General features: G+C 55.5%; 1 protein-coding gene across 1 annotated transcript in view; it reads right to left on the bottom strand.

Annotated features, from left to right (window-relative positions):
- The window catches only part of RAI1 (retinoic acid induced 1), a 77,025-nt gene extending 62,763 nt beyond the window's left edge, over nt 1–14,262 (bottom strand). The window contains 1 exon segment of the mRNA XM_040591605.1: nt 14,186–14,262. The gene's annotated coding sequence lies outside the window, so the exon portion shown is untranslated.
- Nucleotides 14,263–18,297: the final 4,035 nt, after the last annotated feature.

Below are 18,297 nucleotides of genomic sequence, written 5' to 3'. Positions count from 1 at the left end.
TCCATTTCTCCAAAGCAATGAGCCATGGCGTGCCCTCCTCCCCAGAAATGGGACTGGGTTATCTTTCTCTCCCCCTCCCCCCCTTTCTAAATTATGCTGGTGGGGGAAAGGAAAAAAAAAAAAACCACACCACACCAAACTGTTGGGATATTAACCTAGCGAATCCATTAATAAGCTGAACTCTCTGTTGGCTTTGACACAGCACACTAAAGCTTTAAAGAGACAGGGCCCCAGACACTGGAGATAGGGGCAGAGACAACAGCGCTAACAAAGAGCCACTGTTGCCACGGCCGTGGCCATCTCGGGTAGGTCCAGCTGTCTTTGGTGTTCTGTTTTCCAGACACAAAGAGCAGACTGAACCGTTTTGGTCTGAATGGCTTTCATTTGATGGTAGAGAAAATGAGAGGGAAGAAAGAACCTAAGTAAAGTGTCCAGGAGAGGAAAAAAAAAAAAAAAAAAAGATCATGGTGTGCTGCAGGTCTTCAGTGAGAAAAGCTGCAGCTCCCCAGAGCACAAAATGGGGCTGTGTCAGGGTGCAAAGGCAAGGCGACTTCGTGATTTCGGAGCAGTGCACGCCACTGCAAGCAAGGAACTGTGGGTAAGCAAGGAGGACTCTCCAGGGGAGCCGGGATGGAAGCTGCCTTGTCTCTCTCTCCCTCACACACTTGCCCAATGCTTTGCACAGCAATGCACAGGTCTCTCAGCACTGCCTGACCACAGACAACAAACAGCTTGTCTAACTTGGTTTTAATCTCAAGAGAACAACCTGTGTTTGTACAGCTCCTGGCACCACCGGGCTCAGAGCCCGCTAAGAGACCGTAGTCTGGACCACGGCGTGTTAGTATGCAGAGCCTCAGAGAGCTTTACTGTCACCACAGCAAGAAACCCGCTTGCACCGGGAACATGAATCAGCTGGAAAAGATGAATCTCCAAATGAAATTGCTTCAAGAAACTACCACGCTCACATGCTACCATGAGGCTGTTCCAAATCCACACCTCAGCTCAAACCATATCCCAAGGCTCCATCCCTGGATGGGACAAGGGATGTACCCACCCTGAACTACCCTCCTGCTGCAGCTGCAGCCTCAAGATGCCCATCATGCCCTTGCATCTCTATCAGAGGCCAAACCCAGATCCCATAAGCTTGAAAACCAGGTCTGAAACATCCAGTCCAGCTCCCTCTGTTCCAAAGCACAGCTCCAGAAGATAGAAATGGAAGCTGAGACCTGTTAAATCCACAGACCCACCCACTGGAGAGACACGCAGGCTCATCCCTACAGTACACTCTCTGGCCCTCTGTCTAGTCCACTTTGTAAGTGATAAAAGCGTCATGAATGCAGCTCTCATCTGGGAAGAAGAACAAACAACCCAAGCAGATCTTACCACTGGGAAATGGTTTTTAAGGGTCTCCAGAGATATCCTCTTTCCTATGCTCATTCCATTAGTGCTGTGCATGCTCCATTGTCCCAGTCTCTCCCTCCTTAGTGGTTACATCCTACAAATACAAACAGATTTCGAATCCCCTGTAGCTATTTGGCCCACAATGATAATAATTTTCCCTCCTTGAGCACCTTTTATCTAGAGATCTGGAAGCATCTCCCTGGCATTAATAGTTATTAGCTTCTCCACCATCACACAACGTAGGGTTAGCACCGTTACATTTTACAGCTGAGGGGAATTCGGGCACAGCACGATTAGGGATTCAGTCCTGCCAAGTGGTGCATCCTCTCGTGCCCTATCGAATGGCACAGGGATGGTGGCGTTCAACCCCTTGCTGAATCGGCCCTAAAGGATTTGCCAACAGCGTCAGAGACAAGAAGAGATCCCAGGTTTGTGCCTGAGTCACCAAGCCCACTGTTTTCCCCTTCTGTGCCTAGAGAAGTCAACGGAAAGTCTCTCATGGATGGCAATAGGAAGTTCATGCTTTTTGAGTCAGTTGAAACAGCTTTTTTTGGGGTGTTTTTTTGGGCGAAGAGGCTTTTACTGCACAGTCATTTAGATAAAACAAGGAGCCAGGCTTTTACCCAGCAACAGGCTGGAAGAATGACTGATGGAGACCATGACCCCAGTGAACCACAGCCTTGCTCTCCCAGTCCCTTCCCACTTGCCTTTTGTGATTACAATTAGTAGGGGGGCTGGCAGGTGGGGGAAAAATAAAATAAAATAAAATAAAAGCCCCCCCCCCGCCCCGCTCCAACCCCCTCATTGTCTGCATGAGGCTGGCTGAGCCTCTGCACACTGCAGTCCTCTGCCCATTGTACTGCTGAGAACATGCGAACAGACGCTCTCGGGCGATGGGTTTTATTGAACGCAACTTCAATGGCAAATGGAGGAGGGGGGGGTAGGAAAAAAAAAAAAGCCTTGAAAATCCATGCCAAAAAAAAGAGGTGGGGAGGGTGTTTTTTAATGCAATCAATGGCTCCTTCCTATAACTCTGCCTGTTGTGAGGAAATTTCTTTCCAGTAGCAGCCAGCAGCAGTCCCAAGGCTGTGACATTGCTGTAACGCTTGGAGCTCAGCTCTCTATCTCTGGCAGCAGCCCCGTCTTTTTGTCATTATTGGCTGTGATTGCAGGGGGTGCACGCCAGCTTGCCGAGTGCTGAGATATTGCTGTCTTCCCCTCCCTCTGGACAACCTGCCCTCGGAGAGGAGTTTGGGAGGGCGGTGGAGAGGAGATGGGGGTGAAATAGGGAGCTGAATTCTTTCTGCATCCCCTGAGTAAGCTCCTATCCAAGCCCACATGGATAGGTAGAGGTCCCCAAGGCCCTTTCGGAAAGCTCATTAGGAAAGTAGTGACAGATGCATTAGCTATTAAAAAAAAGGGGGGGGAGAAGCTATCATAGAACTTTAAAAAAAAGCAGCAGCAGCCGCCCGACAGTTTTATTGCTGTCAGATTCTTTTTTTCGGTGGGCACGTTGCAAAGCAGGAGAGGTTTGGGTAAATATCTGACGCATGCACACTCTTCCCGTGCTCTGGGCTGTCAATAATCCAGCCAGGGTATTTCTCATAGCCCCAGGAGGGAGCTGCCAACTCTGTCCATTGCCACAGCAGCCACTCATCCTCCCTATCCACCCCAGCAGCTCCCGGAGAGGAGTTTTTGGAAGGGGCATGTCTAGCTGCATGCAAAGCTGTGAGAAGAACCTGCCGGGATGCCACAGGGGGCCAAAAAAACCGGGAGTCAGCTGCTGCCATCTCCGACTCCAAGCTGCAGCCTGGGGAGGACAGGTCTTGGCATGAGATGTTCCCTCCTGATCTAAGCAGAGGCCGCTGAGATGGTGATAGAGTCCTGCGTGCTGGGACCTGCTGTCCCTGCAAGCCCCGGCAACGCGCTCAATGGAAGGACGGGTGCTGGTCACGTTGTGCAACTGCATCGGACGCGCAGTCAGGCTCCTGGCCCCATCACAATACCCCCATCGCTCCAGCACCAGGTTGCGACCCACAGCCCCCAGAAATGGGGGAACAGGAGTACACATGCTCGCAGGGTGCACTTTGGCAGGAGAAATCACCTCCCCGCACTGAGAGTGGGCAACACATCTGGCAGCAGCTGGCAGCCACGGAGCTCCATGTAGGGACTGGGGGCCAGGCATGGGGCAGGGGGGGAAATGGTGGGTACTGGATGAAGACTGTATGCTCTGGGTGGTGGGCTGGGCTGGTGAGCCGCGCTGGGCAGGGGGGTAGGGTAGACGATGGGAAGGATGGGAGGCAGGATCAAGGTGATGGCTTGGGTTTGGTCCTCCCTGCATGCTATGAACCAAAAAGGCCACCACTGCTCTTACACCTGCGTGAAGAGCAGAGCCCAGGTAATAACAGGAGAACAACAGATGTTGCACCTGCATGACGGCTCCCGAACAGCGCCAGACGAGCTGGAATTCACATCTGAGCTGCGACAGCAAAGCTCTTCCCACAGACAGCGGCAGGAAGCAGGGATCAAAACGCCACTTCCACAACCACGCTCCCAGCACCAGGTCCTGCCTGCACGCGCCACGTTTTCCACAGAACATCTTCATCACTACAGGACACTCATGCCAGGCACAAGCAGGGCCCCCCTCCGAGACCTCAGCATCCCTCAAAAAGCAGCACAGCTATTTCAAAAGCAACCGGGGGGGTATTGGAGGCAGCCGTTCATCCCACAACCCCCAGCCTCTCCTCCTGCTGCCTTCCAACCACAGTCAGGAGGCAGAAACCTCACCGGAGGAAAACAGCAGCAGCAGAAACCGTCCCCCTCGGTCGAGTTTTAAATGGTTCTCGGATCCCTTCAAACAAATCTAAATGCACCGATCCTATTGTGTGCATAAATCTTTGCACCGGGGCCTGCACGCCTCCACACTATTGATAAAGAGAAACGAGTCTTAAATATTTAATGAGCGAATAAACCCGTTAAGAGGATATGATTAACTGCACGCCACAGCTCTGCATTTAAGGTGTCCCTGCTGTACCTTTAGAGGGGTTTTATTTTTAAGGGAAATCGGCAGCAGCAGCTGGTGGAAGCGAGCAGCCGGGATGTGCGGGTGCTGCACGAACACGAATGCTGGCGCAACGCTCCACTTCAGAGGCATAAATATGCCACAGGAGCCCATGCTAATTAAGGGGGGACGGGTGGGGTCATATTGACTCAGCCCAATGGTGGGGGGCAGAAAACAGAGCCAAGGAGGTTTTACGAGAGGTGGTGGGAGCCAGGCTGTTGTTTAGAGAAAACTCTGAACTCTGCACCTTTCCATCTCACCTCCTGGCAGGAGGGGGCTACTGGGAGGCGGTGGGCGGGAATCAGACCTTGGAGCTATTTCCAGCTGAACCAGGGAGCTGGAGTGTGACCTTGGGCAAGTCACTTACGGTCACCCTCTGCCTGGAGTCGAGCTCTGCGCGAGACAACCGGAGTCTTGTCTGCTGCGGGTGCAGATCAAGGCAGTATGGGGAGCCAGGCTGGTTGCACGTTCCTTCCCTCCGCCTCCACCGAGCCAGCAGCAACCTCAGCCCAGGGCCGGAGTGCCGAGCAAGGCCAGGGTATCAACTCACCGCTGCACACCAGCCAGCCCACAGGATGTTTCTCAGGCACGCAGAGAGCCATCGATGGAAGATTTTATGAAACCTAGTGCTATAAATGTCCCCTCGCTATGTGACTTTTTATGTTTCTAAATTATTTTGATCATTATTTTTACCAGAGCGAGGCGAATAATACAAAACAAACCACCGTGAATCATCACTCCAGTTTTTAGATATGTTAAATTTAGCTGTTTTGGTGGCACCTTTTTGTTTATATTCTCCAAGTGTTTCTTGCCAACAAGTTACCGGCAGGGATTTTTGGCCAGGAAGGGAAAAAAAAAAAAAAAAAAAAAAAAGGAGAAGACAGACTGTTATTTTAAGTGGCAACTGAATATATTGGAAGAAAGTGAATTTCAAATTCTTAATTGCAACAGTTCCCTCCCCAAACCTTAAGTCTAAAAATTAAGTCTGCCCAATCGGGAAGCTGAAATCCATCATGTGATGCAAGTTCCCAATTAAAACAACTCTCATTCTTGAGACTGAGTATCCACAAAAGATCGAAGACCGCGAATTATTTGCAGAAATTATCTGGAGAACAATTTTGAGTAATGAATACGATGGGGGAAATCACAGTCACTTTGAATACTTAATGCAACTACAAAAAATCACAAACAATTTGTGAATAGAAAAGAGGTGAAATGCATGGAATAGATCATTTATCGCAGTTCTACCACCATCAGCAATTATTACATACAAACGATGCCCCTGTATGGCTGTAAACGCTGCAGAAATTAGCTATAGCGACTGATGGACAGATGGAAGTCATGCTTGGAAATACACCTAATCGAAGAGGCTGTGCTACCACAGCCAAGTAAGGGACCCACATGTCCGTGACCTAGTATAAATCAGGGCAAAATAACTCGGGAAACGGGATGTACAAAGCAACCCGAGGCAGGAGGAAGGGATGCTCTGGGTGACACAGCTGAGCGGAGAGCAGCTGTAGAGGAAGAGGCGCGGAGCCCTGACACACACTGGCCAAATCCCAAGAGGCGCTAGCACAGAGTAACATTGAGGACGAGCTTCTGCTGTGTGATTGCGGCTGGTAGAAGGGGTGAGCGATGCCTGCTCCCCTCCTGCGCGTGGCCAGCGAGCAAGGTGTCAGCAGGGAAAGAAGAGGCTCCAGGTAGTCCTGGATAGAACAAGAGTGGATGCTGCTCAACAAATGCTGGGTCTGCGATGGGAAATACCAGCCCACCGGCCAGAGACTGTGAGCACCCAGACATCCGCAGGCCTGAAGCCGAGAGCCAGGGCTTCACCAGATCCCACTCAGTCTCGGCCACCTCTCCCCAAGCCGTGGGCTGAGCCAAACTCTGGCTTCACCCCAAGAGCTACTCCCATGGCCACCTTTGATGCTTAGAGTGCGCAGGACCAGATGCCAGCAGGCATCTGCTAAAACCTTGAACGGTCTTTCTTGCCTGGGAACCAAACTCCACGTCTTTGTTAGATTTACTTTATCACAGCATCAGCTTTGCATTGCATCTACCGGCACTGAGCATAGAGGATAAACCCTCACCAGGCTAGCTTTTCTCCCGGCAGGGTTCAAAGAGGGAGGAGCTGAAGTGAGAAGGCAGGGAGAATTTGGGGGGCAGTACTAAGTAAAGAAGCAGAGAGGATGCTGGAGGACCTTGAGGGGCCACAGCAGGGCATGCAGGAGCTGGGAGAAGGTACCAGCACAGGAGAGCTGGGCAGGTGCCTGTAGAGGACGCAGCATGATTGTGACATGGCTGAGATGGAAGGGAACAAGTGCCCCCGAGCAGCACTGACAGGGTCCAGCCACGCCACTTCAATAAAACCACGTTTTTCCTCTCTGGTGCACAGACCCCTGCAGACCACCCGTTCCGTCGAAGGTGCCTTCATCCCAGACTGGATCACCGCATGCTGAGAACCGCACCTGAAGGGTGCTGCCACCCACTTCGACACAGGCAAAACCTGCTCTTGTAGTCGCTGCCTGTGCTTCCCTGCAGACCATGCAACTGCCCTTGCGCCAGGCAAAACCTGCAAGCACGGCTCAGGCGAGGAGACGCTGGGCCTCTTCCTGCCCAAATACTGTGTGCAAGGCAGCGCAGCAACGGTCTGGTAGAGATGGAGCTTTTTACATCCCAGCCTGGTCAGCTGACATTTATCAGGGTAACAAAAGGATACAGCCCGATCACAAGACAGGCTGACAATGCATCTTCCCCTTCTGGGGAGGAAAGTCAAGTGCCAAAGTTGTAAAAGGAGTCCAGTCATCTTTTGTATTTTCTTTTGCCTGCAGTTTGATGTGTGGAGAGATGGTTCCTCTCATCTTCTATTGAAATGATTGAAATGAAAGAGGAAAGGAAAATGCCGAAAATTCTTGCATTTTAGGTGCAGGAATTAAAAAAATGATAAATCAAATTCTTCTAATGCTTCAGGCCAAATATTCCCCAAAGCTTCTGTTGCGGTACTCTAAGAAAGCAGAGACTAGATCTCTTGAATTCACTTGAATTCAGGATATTTCTATCAATTCATACCAGCATTTCAACAAGCCTGGCTGAGGATGCACAGGCAAGCCTGGCTGTTACACGCCTGGACTGAGGCATCAAGAGAACCACGCAGGAACTGAGAGTCATTATATGTTATTAGCCCACCTGGAATCTGTGATTTCTTACATGTTATTTTGCTACGTGGCTGCAGAATGAAACAGCTCCTTAAAAAAAAAAGAAAACGTGAACCATGCACCAATGCGGGATCATCTTTCCAGTGGGCTCTAGCAGGTCACCAGCAACTGGATCAAAAGCAACTAAGACTGTCCTAGTAGCTTCAGGGTTTTCTTCTTGTGCCCCTTTATTTACCGCAGACTCCCTCTGTGGTAGCACTAACATGCCCCTGCAGCGATTGCCCTGCTCCAGCCTCCTGTTTTTCCAGGTTTGGGCAGGCACCGGCTATTGCATGTGCCTGTTTTTGGAGCGTGGCTGTTTGCTTCACATGTCCCCACGGAGCAGAGTCCCCTCGGTGGGCCATTCCAGGCAGGAAACTGCCACTGCTCCTCATCAGGGAATCGTGTGGGGAAAATGAGTTTCTCTTGCTTTTATAAAAGCCTCCAAGTGAGGAGTTTGTTCTGGAGAGGCGAAGAACTGCTGAGATCCCACAGGCTCTTCTCCTGCCTGGCTGACAGATTCCCCCCAGCACCAATTTGGCCAGTATGGTGGTTGCCATACAGATTTCTTAGGGATAACTATTTGTTGGGATAACAACTTGCCAGGATAATGACTCAAGGCACACAGGGCCCTTCTCTGCCCCAGCTCTCTTTACAGCATTTGCATCTTATCTTGTTGACTTTGCAGACAGGGAAACCAAGGCACAGAGCTGACTCTGAAGATGGCCGAGGCTCCAGCAGTATCTCAAACGGCAGCACTTTGGTGCTCCAACGATGCTGCCCATGTGCTGCAATATCAGCGTATCATCCACAACCTGGCTGAACTTCCCGAAGGTCCCCCAATGAGGGACCTCCTGCATCCCCTCTGTCCCCAGCTCAGCCCCTGTGAGCCGCTGACCTTGGTCCCTGTCTCCTGAGCATCAGTTTCTGTCGCTGGCACCTGGTGTTGCCTCTCCCGGCAGCTGGGCTCTGCCCCACTGATGCTCAGGGTACCACCTTTCCCCACACCATCCCCAGGAGCGCATCACAGAGGGTCTTGCGCATCTCCGCTGTGGCTGGTGACAGCGGGGCAGACAATGACATTTGCTGCAGGAGCCTGACATTGAACCCAGCCAGTCAGAACGGCGGGTGTTTTGCTGGCAAGGGTAGCGGCTCTGCTCTGACACCATCAGCGAGGGGACAGGAGAGGGAGGGGAAAGGAAAAAAGCCGAAGCAGCAGCCAGACAGCTGCCTCTTCCTCCTCCTCCTTTTGTGCAGAAATGTGTTTTTGTTTGTCAGTCAAACAGATTGTTTTCTCCTTCTTTGCAGGCCAATTGTTTCTGCTCCTGCAAGATAAGGGATTGAAAAGGGCTATATTTTTATAGTACTGAATCTAGGCCCTCCAAATTGGAGGGGAGACATCAAGTGGGAGGAGATTCCTGTTCAAACCAACACTCCTCTCCCCAGCTCCACTCTCCAATCCTATTTCCACCCCCATTTTCCTTTTTTCTCCTTCCTTCTCCCGCCTGGAACTGCCTCTCAGCCCTCTCGCTATTTAATCTCTGTCTCTCTGGTGGACTCAGGAGGTTTACACAGCTTCGCCTTCTTCACACCATCTGCTGAAAAGAATCATCTTTCCCCTTGCTGGTCTGTCCGGTGGCTTCTCCTGCCATCCTTCCCCAAAAAAAGGGGGAAAGCGGAGCTGGTGCCACTGCACGTGTACGTCCAGACGAACAAAACCCAGGACCCAGGAGTGGGGTGGTGTCTCCTGTGATGGTTTTGCCCAGAAAGTGTCTTGAGGAGCCAGGCCCCAGCGTGGGCAGGAGCAGGAAGCAGAGATGAGGGAGGAAAATGGTTAATTAAAGCAAGCCGAGGCCAGGATAAGAGAGGTTCCTCTCCTGGTTTCCACAATGGATTCAAGGAGCCTGTGTCCAGTCTTCTTTCTCTTGTTGGACTCCCCCAAATCCGCAGTCCAGGTGGGATGCCATGACTCATGGTGATGGAAATGCTGGCGTGATGACCACTGCGTGATAGTCAGCATCCCATTCATGGCATCGGAGCAGGTCCCCAAGCCAATGGACCTGGAGAAGGTAATTGCTCCAAGAACCATCAGGGCTGCAGACAACCCCAGCCTCGCAGCGGTGGGGATGCCTGTATCCCAAGCATGAGTCCTTTCCTCCTGTGTGATCACATCGTGCTTCGTTGTTCAGTGCTGATGACTGCAGGGAGGTTCTGCCTCCCCTCCTCGGGGGATGAGAGCCTGGAAGGGGGCAGCATGGTTCATATCCAACTCATAAGCCTCTCGGAGCTCAGGCTTGAGGACTGAGATTCACTCAATTAATTTTGCTTTGGCAAAAAGTCCATTTTTATTGCTATTTCATGCCTTCAGTATAGATTTTCCCTGCTCGTCTCAAAGGGATAATAAAACCCGACTCATTCTTTTTATAAAAGTCTCACACTCCCTCTCTCACCAGGCTGTGTTCCCCAGCTAGAGATGTAAATTTAAAGGGGAAATGCTGTCACTTAAAACAAAACAAAACCAAAAAAAGCAACTCAGAAAGCCCATCTTGGAGCATATTCCAGCTCTCAAAACTAGGCCGTGCAACCGAAGCAAAAACCAAGCGGCTGTCTTCTCGCAGCAAAGCGGCCTCCCCGCAGTGACACCCACCCTCCCGCCGGGACCGGGGGTGACCGCCAGCCCTAGGAAGCTGCTCTCCATCTTGCACCGCTGTTGGTGGCCCTTGGCTTGCTGGGACGTGTAGTTTTTTTGCCGGCTGGGCGCAGGTGGTGACCGCTGCTTGGAACTGGCTCTTTGCGCTCGGCTGTGACGCCAGCTCCCCAGTGCCTGCACCTGCCTCCCTCCTCCTCCTCTGCACCAGGCCCAGGGTGAAAGCCTTCCTTCTGCCTGCCCCGAGCAGCTGTACGAGCCCTCCTCGGGGAAATCCCAAATCCATGCAATGCTGAGCAGGTGGATTTTGAGCGTGTTTCCGAGCAGGCAGTGGGACAGGATGTCGGCAGGACGATGCACGGGTCTGCCTGCTCCACCTCAGCTGGGATGCATCCTACCCGGTCTTTGGAAGAGCTGTAGCTGCAGCGCATCCCTCTGAGAGGTGAAGAAGGGAAAGGGAAACTGCCTTTCTTCTGCCTCGTGCCCTGCTGTGGGGGATAGGATGTGAGCAGAAGCCAAGTCGCATTGCTGGAAGTCATTAGTGAGTGGCAGCAGTCACCTGGGGACAGGGTGGGGTTCCCAGCACCAGCAGTTTTTAAAGAGCAGGTTAGACCCAGGTATTTGCCTGGCACAGCTGATCCAGCCTGCTAAGATGGACTCAAGACAGCTCCCTCCTGCCCTGGCCGCGTGTCTGATTCGGTGACATGCATAAATCCACCGTCACTGGGACTCTCCCTGCCTCGGCAGAAACCAGGAGCAAATCCAAAGCAGAGCGAAGCCACACAAGGCAAGAGGAGACGTGTGTGTGCCTGCGTGGTGCCAGCCGGCGTGCTGCTGCCACACCAGCCCGGTGCTCAGCCCTGTGCTGCAGCATGGGACTGGATCAGCGGAGAACAGGCTGAAGGGTGACAGCCAAACCTTTCACATGCAAGTGATTCTCCTTCCCTCCATCCTTCTTCCTTTGCCTGCACCCGGCTGCAAAGCTGCTTGCACGCCTTGGCTGCCGGGAACTCAAAGCCCTGCCTGCATCTGGCAGGGCAGGCAGCGCCCACGGCGAGAGGAAACCCGCAGCTCACTCTGTTCCTGCAGGTGTGCCTCCAACTGACAAAAGTTTTGGGGCAACTCACGCCAGGATGGGCGGGAGAAGAAAGATGAGGGTGAGGAAACCCCCAGCGATCTCACACTCCCTGGCTAACTGATGGCCCACCACCTCCGGGCTCCGCTCACCATGCCCGCAGCGAGGCTGCAGCGCAGCTCCATCAGTTAAACCAAAGTTGTGCCATTTCCTCTGATGGCAGAACAAACCGTTCTTTCTCGCCATGAGCTGCCAAGTCAGAGGGATGCCACAGAAAAGAATTCTGCAGCTCCCCCATTTCAGAGGAAATCAGTCTGGGTCCCGAGATTTTCCCACAGAGCCCTCATAAGAGTCGACCCTCCGGGCTGGAAAATCCTTAGTGAGCTGTGACAACCTCTGCAGCTCAGGCAGAGGCGAGAGATGATTAAGACTGGCTGAAATCTCACAGGACTCTGACATCTGAGGGGCCACATGCATGACAGAGAAACACCCCAGGCTGCTCCTTGCAACCTGCAACTCCTCTCACCTTAGCACGGGGCCGAAAGGAGAGCAGGGACCAAGCGAGGCCAGGAACCAGGTCACTGCTGCTGGTTTCCAGGCAGCAAAGGTTTGGAAGAGCAGAGGATCATTTAGCAGAGCGACAGTGAAGGTTCAGAGCAGAGCCTTCAAATTACACGCTACAGAGCACTTTTCCTGCCTAAAAGGTCTCTGAAATGACTGTGGTGGCTCTGAAACGAAGCACTCTGTATGCAATTGTTCCCTGGGGCTTGCAGAGGAGACAGAGCCGGGAGAGGAGAGGTGGGTCTGCGGTCCCTGGCACGGGCAGCTCCTCATCAGACAAGGATGCACGCTTCTTCTAGGCTCCACGGCACAGCCGTGCCGCTTCCCTAAATCTGCCCGGTGGTTTCTACCCATCGTGATATTTTTTTATTATTATTGTTTTTTTATTTCTCACTTCCTGCCTTGAACTTCACACAGCTCCCGGCCCTGGGCTGCAGAGCTCAGGGTGCAGATGCCCCCAGCCCAGGCTCTGAGCCCCATGAGCAGACCCACACTGACCCCCTCCCCCCCTCCCATCACTCTTGCCATGCTTCGAGGCACACCTTGCTCCCATGAGGAACGGGGAGGGAAAAGCACTCGGGGGGAACATGTCCTTTTCTCCATCTCACTTGGCTTCTTCCCATCCTTCTCCACTCCATCCCCTAGCAGCTCAAGGTCCATTTTCATCAGCCAGTGACAGACACCAGAAGATGCGGTCTCAGCACCGGCTGTGCACCTGACCACTCAGCACCGGGGCGCCACACACAGCCAGCCTCCGCCTCGCCCCCATGGGTCCCCGCACCCTCTCCCACCGACGCAGGGGTGAAAGCACCCACACCTGCAGAACCACCACGGTGCTGCTTGCCCACCTGGGGTACATGAGCTGCCACCCCAGGGAAGGTGGCTGTGGGGTAGAAGTGCTCTGCAAAGCCCCGGCACCCAGCAGAAAACCATTTCTGGACCCTCAAGGAGGCTCCAGTGATGCCCATAGGCTGGAGCAGCTGGCGCTGAGCTGGCAGAGCCCTCAGAAGGTGCTGGCACCTCCGGAGATGCCTCCACTCCGCTTGCACGGGGCCCTAGGCGCGCTCTCCGATGCAATACACCCACTGCTGATTTTGTTCCTCCAAAACATCGCTTTGGGAGGTCACCTGAGGGCAGACAGCCCAGGCAGCGCCCGCAGCCATGGGGAGCACAAGCAGGAACCGGTGGCCACAAGAGCTTTTACCAAGCCAAATTTGCTCACATCTAAGGGACGGCATCGCACTCCATCAAAGGTGGCGGGGAACAAACACACACCCCAGCAGCCCCCCGCTCTGACGTCAATGAAAACCTCTGGCAGGTCTGCGACGTCAGCCTCGAGGCTTCGGCACCGGCCAGAGAGCCCTCGGGATGTGGACCCCTGGGCGGGGGGACGAGGCTGGGCAGCATCTCCACTGGGATCCCCGGGGCTGCCAGCACCACCGTGCTCAGGCTGCTGCTCCAGCTGCACATTTCCAGGGGGTGGGGGGGAAGGGGGGGGCGCACACTGGAATTTAGCTGGAATTTAGCAGCTGCAGCAGAAGGGCTCGCCAGGGAAGGGGGGGGGGGGGGGAGCGCCTTCCTCCAGCGGGGGTTCAGATGCACCAGGTCCCCCCCTCCACATCTCGGCGCTGCCAGCCGGGAGCACCGCGGGCTGCGCTCACCCGGGGGACCGGGGGGGCCGGGGAGCCCCTCGCTGCGCACCCCCCCCCGTGACGTCACCGGGCTGGGGCCAGGCTCGGGCTCGGGGTGGGGGTCAAGGCCGGGGCGAGGCGGGGGGGGGGGGGGGAGGTCGGAACGGGCTGCGGTTACAAATGCGAGTGCGGTGCGATGGGAGCGCGGGCGGAATGCGGCGGGCAGCGGGAAGGGAAGGGAAGGGAAGGGAAGGGAAGGGAAGGGAAGGGAAGATGCCGGCAGCGCGGCGGGGACGCGGTGCCGCCGCCACTCCAGCGGCAGCCGGAACGCAGCGGGCCCGGCGGGAGCTGCCGCCGCCGTTGCCAAGCGAAGCGAACGGGCTGGGAACGCGGGGCGGCGGGCAGGGCCCCCCCACACCGGCAAGACACGGGCACCGCGGCCCCCGCCCCTCTCGGCCAGCCCCTCTCCCCCCCGCCACACCACGGCTGGGTCCCCCCCTCCCCTCCGCCCTCCCCGGGCCGCCGGCCTCCCGCGGCCCGGCCTCAGCGGCGCAGCCCCGGGGCCCGCCCGGCCCCCCCCCGCCCGCCCCGGAGCCGCCGCCGGAGCCTGCTTACCTGGCGGGCCGTGCCCCCTGCGTCTCAGCGGCGGCGCTGGGCGGGGGCGGCCCCGGCGGCCATCCCCGGGCGGCCGCGCCGCTCTCCGCCGCGCCGCGCCGCGCCGTGCGAGCCGCCTCAGCGGTGTCAGCGGGCGGGAGCCCCGCGCGGCGCCGGGAGGGAGGGGAGGAAAGTCGGGGGCATGACCGAGCGCCGTCGGAAGTGCACGCGCGCCCGCCGCCCTGCCCGCGACGGCGGCGACACCTGCCGGCCGCGCCGCGCGCCGCCGGGAACGGGCCCCCCGCGCGCGCCGCCGCCAGCACCGGGCACCGCCGCGGGGAGCTGGTGCCACGGGCGCTGGGCATCGCCGGCCCGCGGGCCGCGTTCACCGGGGACCCCGCGCCGGGCCTTGGGTCCGGCCGCACCGGGAGCCTGCGGCGGGCCGGCAGTAGGCATCGTGCGGCGGCTACCGGGCGGCACGTGCTGGGCAACCGGGTACCGGGCACGGGGCGGTGGGCAGCGGCGCTGGGCGCAGGGTGAGCTCCCAGCTGCCGTGCACTGGGGGCCATGCACCGGGGGCCACGCACCGGAGCCTGGGTCAGGGCGCAGATCCGGATTCGGAGCTGGGTCTGTCTGGGTCAGGGCGCAGATCCGGATTCGGAGCTGGGTCCGGGTCAGGGCTCAGATCCGGATTCAGAGCTGGGTCTGTCTCTGGGTTTGGATCCACATTTGGATGAGGATTGGACCACTGTGTGGGTCTGCACTTGGATCTAGGACTGGATGTAGATCTAGATTTGGATCCACATCTGGATTTGCATTTGGAGCTGGATTCAGATCCTCATCTGGATCTGCATTTGCATCTGAGTCTGGAATACGCATCCAAAGGATGGAGGTGCCATGCCTAACCCTTAGCCATCCCACCACCAGCTGTGCCAGGAGGTGCTCAGCCCCCATGGGTGCTGCCCCCTTACCCTGCCCCGGGGAGCCTGGGGAGCCCCGGGGGGGGCAGCTGAGGTCTGCAGCAGCCGTGGCAGGAGCCCCGGCCTCTGAGCCGAGGGGAGGGACAAAATGGCAGCGGTCCCGCTGGCCTTGGCTGTTGCTCAGTGGTGCGTCTGGGGCTGAACATGCTCCAAGGAGGAGCTGAGGTCAGGGAGGGGGATGAGTGCAGGAAACATATTAAGCGAGGAAAATTGGCTGCAGCCAGCACTGCTGCCTAATGCTCGCTTCGGATTTTCCTCTCCATCAGGTATTTGGTATAAGCTCTCGCTGCTCAGCGGTTGCAGCTGGTTAACCGCTTGCATCTCAGATGTGCCACCAGCCACCGGCACCCGCTCTGCACCAAGAGGGGTGGCACCCAGGACCCCTCCTGGCTTGTGTCCCTGGTGCTGACACCCAGCCTTGGCCACAGCGACGCTTGCAGGTATTTTAACGGGAAGATTGGGCTGTCACAGCCCAGCTGCTAATTTAAAATCCTGGTTTTCTATGAAAATAAAAGCCTCTCTCTTATTCCTGAACGTGAGAGCCAAAGCGAAACTATGAGGAAGTGCCCTGTTTGCAGAACACACTGTGAAACGCACAAAGGAAACGAAGCGAAAACAGCGTTTTGCACGTTTTTTAGCCTCATTTTATCCGGGACTTGGAACTGCAGAAGGGAAATCTTTTCCAGCAGGATGTGCACAGCAGGGGGGTGCGTCAAGCTGCTGGTGTCCCTTTGGAGCAGGGCCACCTGCCTGCCAAGGGACAGCAACATCAGCGGGTCCCTGCTTAGTCCCTGAGGGGTGCCAGGTCCCTTGGGGGTCCCAGGGATGCGGGCTGGAGCAGCGTGTCCCCCCGTGGGGCTGGCCAGGCAGGGATGGCGGATGATGGCAGGAAATACCTGCTGCTCCGCCGCTTCCCTGGCCAAAGCGAACAAGAGGGAGAGTGTTTGGAGGGCGGCTGCGGCCGCGTGCGGCAGGAGGAGCCTCCAAGGGACACACGGGCCATTGTTCCTTGAGCGCGTGGGGCGGAAATTTGGGTGGGCCCGTTGTGTGCTGCCCTCCCAGCCCTGCCAGGGACTGAGCCCAGGCTGTGAGTGGGACCCAGGAGCTGCCGAAGTGGATGGGGCTGGGAAATTGTTAAACCCTGTGTCTGGTGGTTGAGCCGCTGGCGGCGGCAGTGGGACGGCCCTGGTGGGGGCAACCCGCTCGAGGGGGCTCTTGCTCCTCGTAGCTGGAGCATGGCACATGCCCAAGGACTTTTAGCTTCTCCAGAGCTCCGACTGATCTTTGTCGTGGCCCTGCAGTAGTGCTGCTGCCTGTGCGCCCACACCCCCGCCAGCAGCTTTGCAGTAACCTGGAAAGACATTTAGTGTGGTCTGGTTTTGATCCGCACTTTGCCATTTCTTTAAGCACTCCCTGGTGTTTTCCATTCACTTGTACAGCGCCTTTTACCACCAGCGCTCCCCTGTTTCTCTAAAAAGGAAGAAGAAGGCTTGCTGAATATGCCCAGCCTTGCAAATCCCCAATTACACTCTGCAGGTCCTAGCAAACAGGCCCCCTTTGAGCAGCGCTGCTGTCAGCAGGGACGGGTTGCAGGCTCTCCCCAAAGCAGCTGGTCCTCCCTGCTGCCCTCGCAGGGGGAGCAGAGGTGTTTGCCTCACTGCTTCCACCCGAGCTCCCAGCCAGCTCCACTCTCCTTCCCCGCAACAACCGTCCCTGCACTGGCATCCTGATCTGAAAGTGTTTTCTTGGGCGGGAGGCTGCAAAAAGCAGGAGAGCAGAGGACGTGCTGCTCTCCTTCCTGGCCTCTGCGCTTTGCCCTTTCTCAGGAACCAGCCAGATTGTTTCCATTAGGAGAAGCTGAGGATCCAAGTATTTGTCAATGGCCAGGAGAAGATTTGCTGATCATAACTGCTGTTCCCTAGAATAATGTTGAACGAGGTGCTTGGCGTGTAACCATCCTTTTATGGTAAAATTAGGGATAAACGCTTGGTGGATTTGCATTGGAAGTTGATTGATACATGGCATTAATGCACACGTAGATAATTTTGTATTTTGAGATTGCTGAGCAAGGAATAATTTTTATTTTGGGTCAAAGATAAGGGCATTGTGTTGAGATGAAATATGCAGGGTTTTTGATCAGTGTCACAGGCGGTGCATTTCTCTTTGCTGGGTAAGGTGATGGCAGGCCCGCATTAGCCATTCCTGCCCTTGCTTTTAAGTGCTTTGGGTCGGTGCCTGATGCAAGGAGTAATCCCCCACTGTCACTTAATGCCAGGATGCAGTTCCAACTTTCTGAGCATTGGAGTTTCCCATTATTAAAAAAAAAAAAAAAAAAAAAGAAAAAAAAGAAAAAAAAAGAAGAAGAAACCTCTCTTTTATTTTATTTTTGTGCAGGCAGAAGGCTGTGCCACTAAGAAACATTAACTAAATAAAGCAGTGCGGCTCAATCATTACGGGAAAGGTGCGGGCAGAGTGTTGCCAAGCCAGCAATGCCTTTCAAACCCACCTCTGGCAGCTTCGACTGAAGCCGTCAGCAGCACCTCGGCCTTCCCATGCTCAGCACCGGCCCCTGCCCTTGCGCCAGCCCTTGCAGCACATCCTGGGTCAGGCGGCACAGCCGGTGTCACACCGGGAGGTGACAGGGCTCTTGGCTCCCTTGCATTGCTCAACCTTTCCGGGTTGCTGCGTGCTGAATGCAGCCAGGCTTTTGGGAAGCTGGAGCCTGGGGTATGTACACCTCAGCCGGGTATCTGTTCCCTTTGCAGCAAGGACATGGGCTTAATGCCCTTGGGGACTCAGCAGTAGAGAGGGGCTCCCCTTTGGGTCCCCAAGCCACAAGGGCCAAGGAGCTGGGGGCTACTTGCTAATGCATCAGCACAAGGCACCTCCAGACATGAGAGGTCAGCCAGCCAGCCAGCCAGCTCCCAGAGGAGGGTGACTTTCCAGCTGGAGCACGTGGGCTGTTTCAGCAGGGGCAGGCAGCAGGAGGTGATGCCATTTGTGGGGTAAAGGGAGCTCTAATGAGAGGGAATCATGCAGATGTTAATTAGGCAGTCAGTGAGATCCTCAGGTGCAGATAACTCAGCAAAACCACTGGGCCATTTGCATGCAGGAGATGGCAAGCGATCATGTCCCAGAGACATGAAGTGAACA

This window comes from Falco naumanni, chromosome 4 (assembly GCF_017639655.2).
Source record: "Falco naumanni isolate bFalNau1 chromosome 4, bFalNau1.pat, whole genome shotgun sequence".
Classification (NCBI taxonomy): Eukaryota; Metazoa; Chordata; class Aves; order Falconiformes; family Falconidae; genus Falco; species Falco naumanni.
Note: the sequence above shows the minus strand (reverse complement) of the source record. Positions and strands in the feature narration are given on the sequence as shown.